We start from the raw sequence: 12227 nt of genomic DNA, 5'->3' as shown, positions 1-12227 counted from the left end.
GATATAATAAAAAAATAATAATAATAACATTAAAACAACAGGTATTATTAACAAACTTGGTTTTATTTGAAATTCTTCAAGTAAATCAAAATGATAATAATCAATAAGAAGGCATATGCCAATACAAATACGTGAATTTATATATGTACATATGCGCATATACATACATACATATATACGCTCACTTAAGTAGGGGAGAGCAATATGTCGAACGTTGCCGTTCGTTTGCTTTGTTTGCTTTGTCGTTCCTTCCGCTCTTTCGCTTGCAGTTCATTCAATGCAATGAGCAAGGTAACTGCATATGAGCAAGGTAACACTAATATGAGCAAGGTAACACTAATATGAGCAAGGTAACTACATATGAACAGTAATGAGCAAGGTAACGACACATTTTTTCGTGCATGCAGCCTGTTAAATCGAATTATAAGACGTTATCACGTCAAAAAAGAAAAACTGAAAAGTGACTTTTTTCGAAGCAGGACTACTTTAACCATCAGTTGGATAACTTTTTCATAACCTTCGGTTTAGCACTCGGGTCTAGACTTATTTCGTCCTGTTCGAGGATTCTTTTTAAAAGATTATATGATGCTTTCCATTTCAATTCAACCGGGCTATTCGGGTCATGTTCTTCGATTTCGATGAAACTTAATTATGTTGCTCTCTGGTCAAAATAATGAGACACGTAGTTTTTTGTTCGCCCGAAAAAAATTTTTTTGAAGCTTTATCGGCAATTTTGTTTTTCGGCTCAAAATCGATTTTTTTTTAATAATATAAGAAATTTTTTTTTTAAATGCTCATAACTTAGTCAAAAATGAACCGATTTTAATAATTCTGGGTTCTAAATGATCACCATTACTTACACGAGCGATTTCATGTAGAAACAATTGCAAAAAAGTAGTTGAAAAATTTTTACCAACAGCTTTCATTTGATACCCATATTGTACATACACGTCCGAAGGTTACCCGGGTCCACGTTTTCACCTATATCTTGAGACCCTATCTACCAATAGGTATTCAAACTATACGGAAATCATCTTCAATACCTACTTAACAATGTGTGTAAGTTTGGTTTAATTCGGTTCAAAGACACGGCGGGTCCACGTTTTGGCATATATTTCGAGACCCTAGTCATCAATAGGTATGAAAATTACCCCGTATTAAAGCACTTATCAACAGCTTTCATTTGATATCCATATTGTACAAACACATTCTAGGGTCCACGTTTTGGTCTCTATCTCGAGACCCTAGTCACGGAGCAGATGGAAATACTCTGAACTAAAGCATTCACCAACAGCTTCCATTTGATACCCATATTGTACATACACATCCGAAGGTTACCCGGGTCAACGTTTTGACCTATATCTCGAGATCCTATCTACCAATAGGTATTCAAACTATACGGAAATCATCTTCAATACCTACTTAACAATGTGTGTAAGTTTGGTTTAATTCGGTTCAAAGACACGGCGGGTCCACGTTTTGGCATATATTTCGAGACCCTAGTCATCAATAGGTATGAAAATTACCCCGTATTAAAACACTTATCAACAGCTTTCATTTGATATCCATATTGTACAAACACATTCTAGGGTCCACGTTTTGGTCTCTATCTCGAGACCCTAGTCACGGAACGGATGGAAATACTCTGAACTAAAGCATTCACCAACAGCTTCCATTTGATACCCATATTGTACATACACATCCGAAGGTTACCCGGGTCAACGTTTTGACCTATATCTCGAGATCCTATCTACCAATAGGTATTCAAACTATACGGAAATCATCTTCAATACCTACTTAACAATGTGTGTAAGTTTGGTTTAATTCGGTTCAAAGACACGGCGGGTCCACGTTTTGGCATATATTTCGAGACCCTAGTCATCAATAGGTATGAAAATTACCCCGTATTAAAACACTTATCAACAGCTTTCATTTGATACCCATATTGTACAAACACATCCGAAGGTTACCCGGGTCCACGTTTTGACCTATATCTCGAGCCCTATTTCCAAAATAAAATATAATCCTTGTTACTCGTGATGTAGCTTTCGAATGGTGAAAGAATTTTTAAAATCGGTCCAGTAGTTTTTGAGCCTATTCATTACAACCAAACAAACAAAGTTTTCCTCTTTATAATATTAGTATAGATATTAAAGTGTATAATATTAGTATAGACATTGCATGTGACACTGTTTGTGAAGACAAAAAGCAATGTAGGCACACAACTTGAACAGCAACGAAGAAAAACTGTCTTGAACAAGCAATACTACTTCGGCTCTATCGACAGTGCACGAATTGCACGACGCTGCTTATATGCTTGCATGGCAATGGTAGAAAAACATTCTCATACAAGCTTTGCCGAAAGACATCAAGTACAATGTGTGAATTGGTGTCATATGTATGTATGTACGTAGTGTGTATTAGCACACCTTCGAGATGTATGAAAATTGCAAACATACACATTTCTTCGTTCCCCGCGCACTTTTGCGTATTAAGGGGAGAATATTAATAAATAACGGTAAACTTTCGATGAATAATTTTTAAAGCTATTGAAGTTATGAAATAAGACAGCTTTTAGTAAATTTAAAATCCAATAAAGTGCGCAGAAGAATATTTGCAGGCAAAGGGTAAGTTACATTCAAATATTAATCAGAATTTAATTTTTATTCTACAAAACCATCATACCAAACATTAACTGCCTATTTGATTTTAAAATATCAGGAATTCATGTAAGTAAATAATCCACATTTGACACAATTCACTTGTTTGAATTGAATTGTTTTTCATTGCCTTTCAGTGTCATTGCTTTTCTTGCTATCTTGCCGAAATATGTGTGTTGTGATAATGCTGAGAGAGAAACAAGTCATACAAAAGCATGATTTGGTTTTCTCTCTAGCTGCTATTGCCTGTTACTGTTAGTTGAGAACAAAACACTGCATTGTTGTGTGAATTTAGGAAATGACTTGAAAGCACATATATGTCGACTTGTGCACCACTTTAGCTAAATACGTATGTCGTTCAAAGCTATAAGTCTATGCCTAGCGACTACAAGAACAAAATGCATTCATAGGCTCAAAAAATTCATTGATAAATTTGAGCTTCTATTTCTACAAGCAAAGTACTTTCATTCATAAAACGAGCCGCCCATTGCCAATTTTCTCGACCATTCGAAAATAGTCAATATTGGAATATTTCGCGTTGAATTAATTGCCAATATTTGGTAAATCTTGAATTTTTGTCATGTCGAGTGGCCGCGGCTCCGTACATACAGTCAGCGTCAAAATGACAGCACATTTGATTTTTTATTTTTAATTTTACATATGTTACGAATGATAAATTTAGATTCATACAGTTCCAATATATATGTAATAATTAGAGTTCGGATTTTTATGCAAATTGATTATTTTATTATGATGAGTTTCTACCTAGGTGCGAACTTCATGTGATGTTAAACAAAAATATGCACTTGCATAAGAATCCGATGTCTAGTAATAATATATTTAAAAATAGTGTTTATGGACAACCAAAATTAGTAGCTCTTCATTAAAGTGAAAAAAAATATTTTCGTACTGCATCAAAAATATAGCACATTTATGAAATCAGTGAGTTTTAAACACATAACAATAATAAATAAAGAAAAAAACTTATTCTAATAATGAGTGGACCCTCCATTTTTCTTTATGACTTGAGTCATGCGATTTGGAAGTGATTTAAATAGTTTCTTAATATACTTTTGCGGAATCTCGTCCCACTGTGCTAAAATGCTGCTTTTAATACTATCATACTGACGATTTTCGGAGTAAACCTTTCTCTCAAGAGATCCCCAACAATTTTCAATTATGTTTAGGTCAGGAGATCGGGAGGGCCACTTCAAAATATTAATGTTTTTTTCGTTGAAAAATTGTTTTACAATTTTTGCTGTATGGACAGCTGCGTTATCCTGCTGGAAAATTAGGGAACCTTTTGCAACATGATGGCCACGGCTTACCACTTCGTTACCAATCAGATTTATGTAGTCTCTGCTGTTCATTCTTGAAGGTACAAATTTAATTTCACTCCTTCCACGATAACCAATCCCGGCCCATATCATTACACATCCTGCTCCATGTTGGCGACGGCTCAAAACCTTAGGCTCCTTCCGCAAGTCGTGTACGTCAAGTAAGCCCAACCATCGGGTCCATCTAAATTGAACTTTTTTTCGTCAGTAAACATAACACGCCGCTAACGTTTATTCCACTTAATGTGCTCTTCTGTAAATTGTAATCTTTCTTTTGCGTTGGATAGTTTCAGATTTTTGCAAAAATCTTTGTACATTACGTACACGTGTTTCAACACCAGCTGCTTCTGCAATTTTCTTGGCAGTGAGGTCAGAATTGGATGCAACACGCAAAATCGCTCGCTCTTGTCTAGTCGTAATTGATTTTGGGCGGCCTCCGGAATGAGCTTTTCCATAATTCTTGGGATCTTTTAATAAATTTGAAATTACTTTACGGCTTCTATTTAATTGTTTTGCAATTTCACTTATTTTTGCTTTGTTTTTATGCAAATTTAGAGCCACTTTCACTTCTGCACTGTTAAGCTGCATTCCTCGCCCCATTGTTATCAATAAATGTTATTTTTATCTTTATTGTACAAAATAAACACGAAAACAAAAAAAATAAAAACGAAACAAAATTATTGTCCACATTTAACGACTGTCCATCAATAATTACGAATTATTTTGTGCAAATGTCCTATCATTTTGACGCACCGATTTCACACATTTTTCAGATAACGGTAGTTTAACTAAAAAATATTTACCGCTATGCCGCTTAAAATGAGCAAGTGGACACATTTAACTCTTACATTGCAAAACAAAAAGAATAACAAAAGTAATACAAGCATATTGAAGCAATTTTTAGTTTATTTGTGATTGTGCTATCATTTTGACGCTGACTGTATGTATGCATGCTGCATATATGTATCAGAGAACTGCACCGGCTCAGTGTAAAACATTCATACGCTTCGCTTGAACAAAAAAACAGGCCTTTGCGTTCAAACGATCGAACTTGTTCAAATAAGTTATTGTCATTGTTTATTTCAGCTCAATCAAATGATGTGCTGCGTTTTAGCTCTCCGATGTTATCACCAATCGTCTTCATAGCAGCCGTTTCGGGTATTTGCTCGTTCGGCTATAAATTCATTTTTTTGAGCAAGAATAAAAGGGCTATAGAGCCAAATGAGCCGGTTTGAACACGTATGATCCCGCATGAGTTTTTGCTTGTAACTAACGATAGCAAAGTAAAACCAAAATTTTAAAGTAAAAACACTATATTTTCATATTTGTTTTTTTTTCTTAAAACTTATAATAAAACACGAAAGAAAATAATGTAAATAAGGAAACATTGCTGAAACCAACTAATCCTTTCAAATACGAAACGCAATTTACAGCGTACATTGTACGCCAACGCTCGTTTGCTCGAACATGTGCTATTTACAATAATGACAATTACTTCTTTGAACAAGTTTGATCGTTTGAACGCAAAGGCCGATGCTAATTTCATTCAATGCTGCTTTTTGTTCAATGATTAGATTTGAGCCGAAGACATTAGATCATACGTGTTGACTGAGCTGAACTACGCGTTCGCCTGCATGAGCTGACTGCACTTGACCAAATATTTTGGTTCAATTGACTGAATGTGAGCAAGAAATTTAGCGTATGAACAACTCAAGAAAACAGTGAGCCATGAAGGTCTCTGATATGTATGTATGTAAATATGACTTTCTAAATGCCCGACAACCGCAGCTGCTGTGCGTCAAGTGCGCGCATGACCATACAGTAACTTGCAGAAAATATCATAAGTAGCTTATAAAAAAGTTCTGTGTCGGACATTTCAATACTAACTAAAGGTAAATTTCCAAACAATTATTTTATGTTCTCTGATAGGTAAATATTTAATTAGTATATTCCTTTACGTATGTAGTTCTTCAATTGATAAAAAAGTGCGCAAAACATATGCATATTTCTGCAACGTTAGAAACTTACTCTGAAATCAGAGTATTTGAAGGTACCTGTACACATTTCAAGGTTACTGTACATACAATGCTGTGCCTATGAAAGCGCGAAGAAATTTTACCGTAATATGTTTTACTGCAGACTTACGGCAGTCATAACTGGCTTCTGGTCTATCGGAGAACAAGCCGCCAAAATGGGCATCCCTCACAACACATACTGTCATAGTTGTAAACAACCGGAGGAAAAAGAAACAATCTTCCATTTCCTCTGTGAATGCCCTGCCCTATGGAAGGACAGAATGTTAACCTTGGGCAAACCGCTGTTCGAGAGTCTCGAGCAACTGTCTGGCGTAGACGTCAACAACCTAATAAGGTTCCTAAACCGCACAGACTGGATATAGTCCTGCTGCAAATAACTGTCAAACAATTTGGTAACGAGGATGTGGCAACAAAATGGTGCGGAAGCGCTAGTTGGATTCTGGATGAATCACCACTCTAACCAACCAACCAACCAACCATGTTTTACTGTAGCAAGTGCACATATGTACATACACACAGCATATATGTATATATGCGCATATGTATATAAATTGACAAATTTAAATTTGCATATACCATCTTCCTGTGTGCCTGGTAATGAAGCGTTTTCTATAGAGGATTTTGATGATGATTGAAGGAACCAACAAAGTTTTACATAGCACCAGTTAGACAGACATAATATATGTTTATTATTGTGATTAGTATGATTTGGAAAAATTCAAATATAGTCATTTTATCCTAACATTCTTTGGTTCTAATCACCAACAAATTCTTATCGACTGCTGCTAAATTTACATAATTCAGCCCCTCACTGTTAACTTTTGGTGAAAAGTGTGACTGTGGTGATTAGTCTTCGCTAGACGAGTACCCCTCGAAATTCCATACGTTCCTGTCATTGAGACTTCTCTATACATTAACCTTTTCTGTTGAAAACAAAGTAAACTAAAAGAAGAAAGCGTTGAGGGAGTTCGAGGCGATAAGCAGATAGAAGAAGGTGAAAGTGAGACGGATAAGTTGTATCAGCGACCAAAACAAACAGTGTGTAAGTTGAAAGAAGGCCAAACATAAAAATATATTGTTGTGAAATGCACTTTGATTAATGTAAATTTATATAAATACGTATACAAATGCTTTTACATGTATCCAAATACGTGTGTACTATTGGGTGAAAATTTTAAAATGTCCTGTTACTTGTCAAAAAGCATAATTCGATACAAATGTTTTGTTTATACAAATAAGCGTGTAGGTTTATATCGATTGTTGATGTACTATAAGTGAGTTTATACTTGCATATTTACCATTCAGATTACCTAAATTTTATAAGATTCAATTTAAAATTGTTATTCGTATTCAATATCATTTATTTATAAATTATTAAAATGAGTGACCTCGACGCTCACGCTATTTTAAAAATGACAGTAGCGGATCTAAAAGACAATTTAAGAGGAATGGGACTAGGAGTAGTCGGACGCAAACACGAACTTAGGGAAAGACTTCTCCAGCATCTAAGCCTGATTGACGACGGTGACGACGATAAGGACGAAGATGCTGATATCCAATCAAATCAAACAGTCCGAGATCTTTCTCATGTAAGCAGCGCATATTTTACCTTCAGAGATATAGAAGAAAGCCTTTCAACGTTTGATGGGGCTGCTACGTCCGACGTAAAGAAATGGATTGAGCAGATAGAAGAAAATGCAGAAATAGTGAATTGGAATGAAATACATAAATTCATTTACGCTAAACAGTTGTTAAGAGGTGCAGCCAAGCCTTTTGTAAGTAGTCAAATCGGGTTGCGTGATTGGAATTCTTTAACATTGGCCCTCGCTAACGAGTTTGGTAGTAAGTCATCGCCAGCAGCCATGCATAATACATTAGGGAAAAGACATAAGAAGCATAGGGAATCGTACCGTGAATACTTATATACCTTAATGGAGATAGGGAAATCGATCTGTTTAGATGAAGAAAGTTTGCTCGAATATTTTATTGATGGAATCCTTGGATCTAAATTTAGAGTACAGACTTCTCTACCAAGCAAAAACCGTAAGTGAACTTTAAGAGCAATTAGTACTTAACGAGAAGATAAGACAGGACCCAAAAGCCAACAACTCTAAAACATGGAGGTGCACAATAAAACTAAACCAGAAACTAGTAGTTCCTCGGCGTCATCAAAAAACGAAAAAAAATGTTTCAAATGTGGCGAATATTCGCACTTAGCAAAAGATTGTCCACATAAAAAATTCAAATGTTTTAAGTGCCAACAGATGGGTCATAGATCTTTTGAGTGTAAATTTTGCTGCGAAGATGAGGAGTCTATAGAACATCTCATCATCAAATGTCCGGGGTTGATGCATAGAAGGAAAAGGTTTTTAAACAAGTTCATGCTTACAGATGAAGACCTTCAATCACTCCCTCAGAAGGAGCTGGTACAATTCATAAGCATACTTAACAGTCAATAGACATCATAGGGTGCACAATAGATCAATATGGTCGCAGTGCTAAAGGGCCATACCTTAACCCTTTACTACCATTAACCATTAAAATAAATAAAAAAAATAAATAATTGGCGCGTACACTTCTGTTAGGTGTTTGGCCGAGCTCCTCCTCCTATTTGTGGTGTGCGTCTTGATGTTGTTCCACAAATGAAGGGGCCTACAGTTTCAAGCCGACTCCGAACGGCAGATATTTTTATGAGGAGCTTTTTCATGGCAGAAACACACTCGTAGGTTTGCCATTGCCTGCCGAGGGGCGACCGCTATTAGAAAAATGTTTTTATTAATTTTGCTTTCACCGAGATTCGAACCAACGACCTCTCAGTGAATTCCGAATGGTGATCACGCACCAACCCATTCGGCTACGGCGGCCGCCTATTAACCATTAACCATTAACGTCACGTAAATTCAATTGGTGAAGTTTCAAGTCCAAAGTTAAAACTAAAGAAGGTCACAATTTGCAATATCGAAATACAGGCTCTTATTGACACTGGATTTAGCTTGTGTCTTATGCACACACGCACAACAAGTTGGGTAAATCCCTAAAGCTAACTCCGGAGCAACGGCAACTATTTGGAATCGGTACAGCAAAGATATCAACGATGGGTAGTTTTGAGATATAGATACAAATAGACAAAAGTGTTGATAAGCTAACGTTGCATGTGGTGCAAACAAACGACATTAGCTACGAAGTAATTCTAGGTACTTTAATTTTCAAACACTTTGATATCTTAGTGCGTGATGACGGTGTCGAGTTTAAAAACAAGGTTGATATGCAGGTTAGTGATGATGCGTCGGAGGACATCGTCCAAGCATAAAGACATGGGGACGAAGGCCGTCAGGAAAATTTTAGAAGCAACCAGCCACGACGATTTTTAAATTCATAATGGCATTCTCTACAAAGACTCAACTCGACAGCTCATCGTGGTACCGTCACAAATGGAGAGAGAAATAATTCAGATTGCACATCGGCAGGGGCACTTCTCTATGAAAAAGACTACAGACTAAGTTGTGAAGGACTTCTACGTACCTCGTCTGGAAGCTAAGGTTGCAGAAACGGTGAATAGTTGCATCGCTTGCATTTTAGTGAATTCGAAAACCGACAAAAAAAAATGGCTTACTAGTACCTATTGATAAGGAAGATAAGCCACTGTTAACGTTTCTTATAGACCATGTTGGCCCACTCACGATGACGCGCAAGCTATATAATTATATCCTCGTAATCGTAGATGCCTTTTTAAAATTTGTGTGGCTTTATCCCACAAAAGATACAGGTGCAGATGCGGTAATTGATCGATTAACAAAGCAGGAAGCCATGTTTGGAAATCCGAAGAGGATCGTAACCAATAGAGGCTCCGCCTTTACTTCGCACGCCTTTGAGGATTACTGCAAGAAAAATAAAGTTCAGCATTTACTCACTACAACGGGAGTGCCAAAAGGAAATGGCCAGGTAGAGCGAATACACAGAATCGTGATACCCATGCTAGCAAAGCTGTCAGGAGACAATGCGGACCAGTGGTATAGGCACATTGGTAAAGTTAAACAATATATCAACAATTCGGCCCCGAGAAACACTAAGATAGCGCCGTTTAAGCTCTTGACAGGTTGTGACATGAGACTTGCAGAATCACCATGATTAGAGGAAATAATGAAAAGCGAAGCCATTGGCAAAACATTTCTGCCATTCAAGAAGAAAACCGTCGAAGCTATAACCGTAAACGACAAGAAGGCGTGAATTATAACGTCATAAAACGCACCCAATTCGGTACAAACTTAAAATTGAAAAAGAAATATTTGGGGCCATATAAAATTAGAGAAAATTTACCGCATGGACGCTATAAAGTGCAGAAATTTGATGAAGTAGAGGGACCCAATTTGACCTCAACGGCGGCAGAATACATCAAACCACGGCACCCAGAATTCGGGTCAAATCCTGAGTCAGGAAGGCCGAATGTAGGAGTGACAGACGTAGGCAAGGCAACGAGAAGCGGACACACCTTTTAAGAATTTAACGTAACGAAATGCAACACAGCGAACTGACGAACACAGGAGTACAAGAACGAACAGAGGACTGAAACGAAGTATGATATAGCCTAAGAATCAGTCGGCAAATTGGCACCAACCATTGCAGACACTTGATCTTAAACCTAATTATATATGTATTTGCGTAAAATTATTTCCCGTGTGAAAATTTGTTACTTTTAAAATAAATATCGTTGTTTATAAAAGAAAAAGCCTTACATACATATATTCGGCCTTATCACGCACTCCATCGTATACTGTTTTTCGGAGAAGTTACTACAAAAGCATTCATGCATTTCGAACAAATCCGAACGTAAATTCGAAAATCGGAGAATAGCATTCACTGAGCACACTCTAAATGTCAAATTGTCACATTTCCCACAATTTTTCTACGACAAGTTTTTGTAAGCGGACAATCCACGAAAAATTAAAGTAAAGTGAAAAAATTATAAAAATGTAAGTATTTATTGAATAAACGCGCAATCAGTATTTAATTTGTCAAAATACAGGTCCAAAATAACAACAAGGCAACAGTATGCGGCTTTGCTGGAGTTGCTGCAAGAAAAGTCCTCTATACCACACGGCTTTTCAAAGTGCTCTAAGGAAGAAGCGTCTGAGTTTTGGAAAAAGGTGGCGGAGGAGCTTAACAGCATGGGCCCACCTCAGAAAGACATCACTATCTGGAAAAAGGTAAAATGTGTTATAATATTTACTGTGCCTTGTTTGTGTGTATATTTGTATATATATTGTGTTTACTAGGCATGGCTAGACTATAAGGCGTATATTAAAAGGAAGGTAGCGGAAAACAAAATAGAACAGAGGGCTACTGGTGGCGGTCGAAACAGGCAGCACCATTTCAATGAAATGGAGGAAGCTGTCATCCGATTGACTGCACTAGAGACTAGTACGAATGGAATTGAAAACACTGTGAGTGTTGGGCTACCTGCTGCAGGCGATTCTTAAGCTGAGCTCGGGGCTGACGTGTCAATGACGTCATCGAGCCGCAGTCCAGCACTTCCGAGACGTATTTTCTCTGCGCGCAAACCAACTAATACAAGTACAGCAGAAGTACTTCAAGACCATTTTTTGTTTCAAAAGGAATTTCAGGAAAAGACCATAGCACACTATTTAATACAGGAACAAAAGCTGGAAGATATTTGTTCCGGTATACGACGCTTATACCTAGCAATGGAAAAGCACTACGACCTGAAGAATGCAGAAGTGGAAGAAACCCATAGACACAACCAATCCATGGAAGATTTGATCAATGCTAAAAATTCAATAAAAAAACAAATGTTATATATTAGTTGAGCAAAAAAGTTTAAATGCGATTTCCAAAAACAACTGAAATTTATACATATGTATGTATGTATATGTACATTCCTTTATTTATATACAAGTGCTTATCAAAAGTTCAAATAAAAAAAGTGAAAATGAATTAATACATATAAGTCTTGCTATTTTTAATTGAATATTACAGTCGTGTTAATTTTGAAGATATAGATTCCCTTATCCGCATAGCTACATCAGTATATGTTGAAGGAGAAGGTTCAAACGTTTGATTAAAATGGTTTTCTTCAACATTTTCTGAAAAATCATTAACCACGCGATAATGGATACAAATATTGTGCAATGCTGCGGCAACGTTCACTATTTGGCAAACCTTGGGTTTCATAATAA

At 36.6% G+C, this 12227-nt stretch overlaps 1 pseudogene; it reads left to right on the top strand.

Annotated features, from left to right (window-relative positions):
- Positions 1-7445: 7445 nt before the first annotated feature.
- On the top strand, positions 7446-11858 carry LOC129250565 (uncharacterized; annotated as a pseudogene).
- Positions 11859-12227: the final 369 nt, after the last annotated feature.

Source organism: Anastrepha obliqua, chromosome 6 (genome assembly GCF_027943255.1).
Source record: "Anastrepha obliqua isolate idAnaObli1 chromosome 6, idAnaObli1_1.0, whole genome shotgun sequence".
NCBI classification, from domain to species: domain Eukaryota; kingdom Metazoa; phylum Arthropoda; class Insecta; order Diptera; family Tephritidae; genus Anastrepha; species Anastrepha obliqua.
This window is presented reverse-complemented; position numbering and strand designations above follow the sequence as displayed.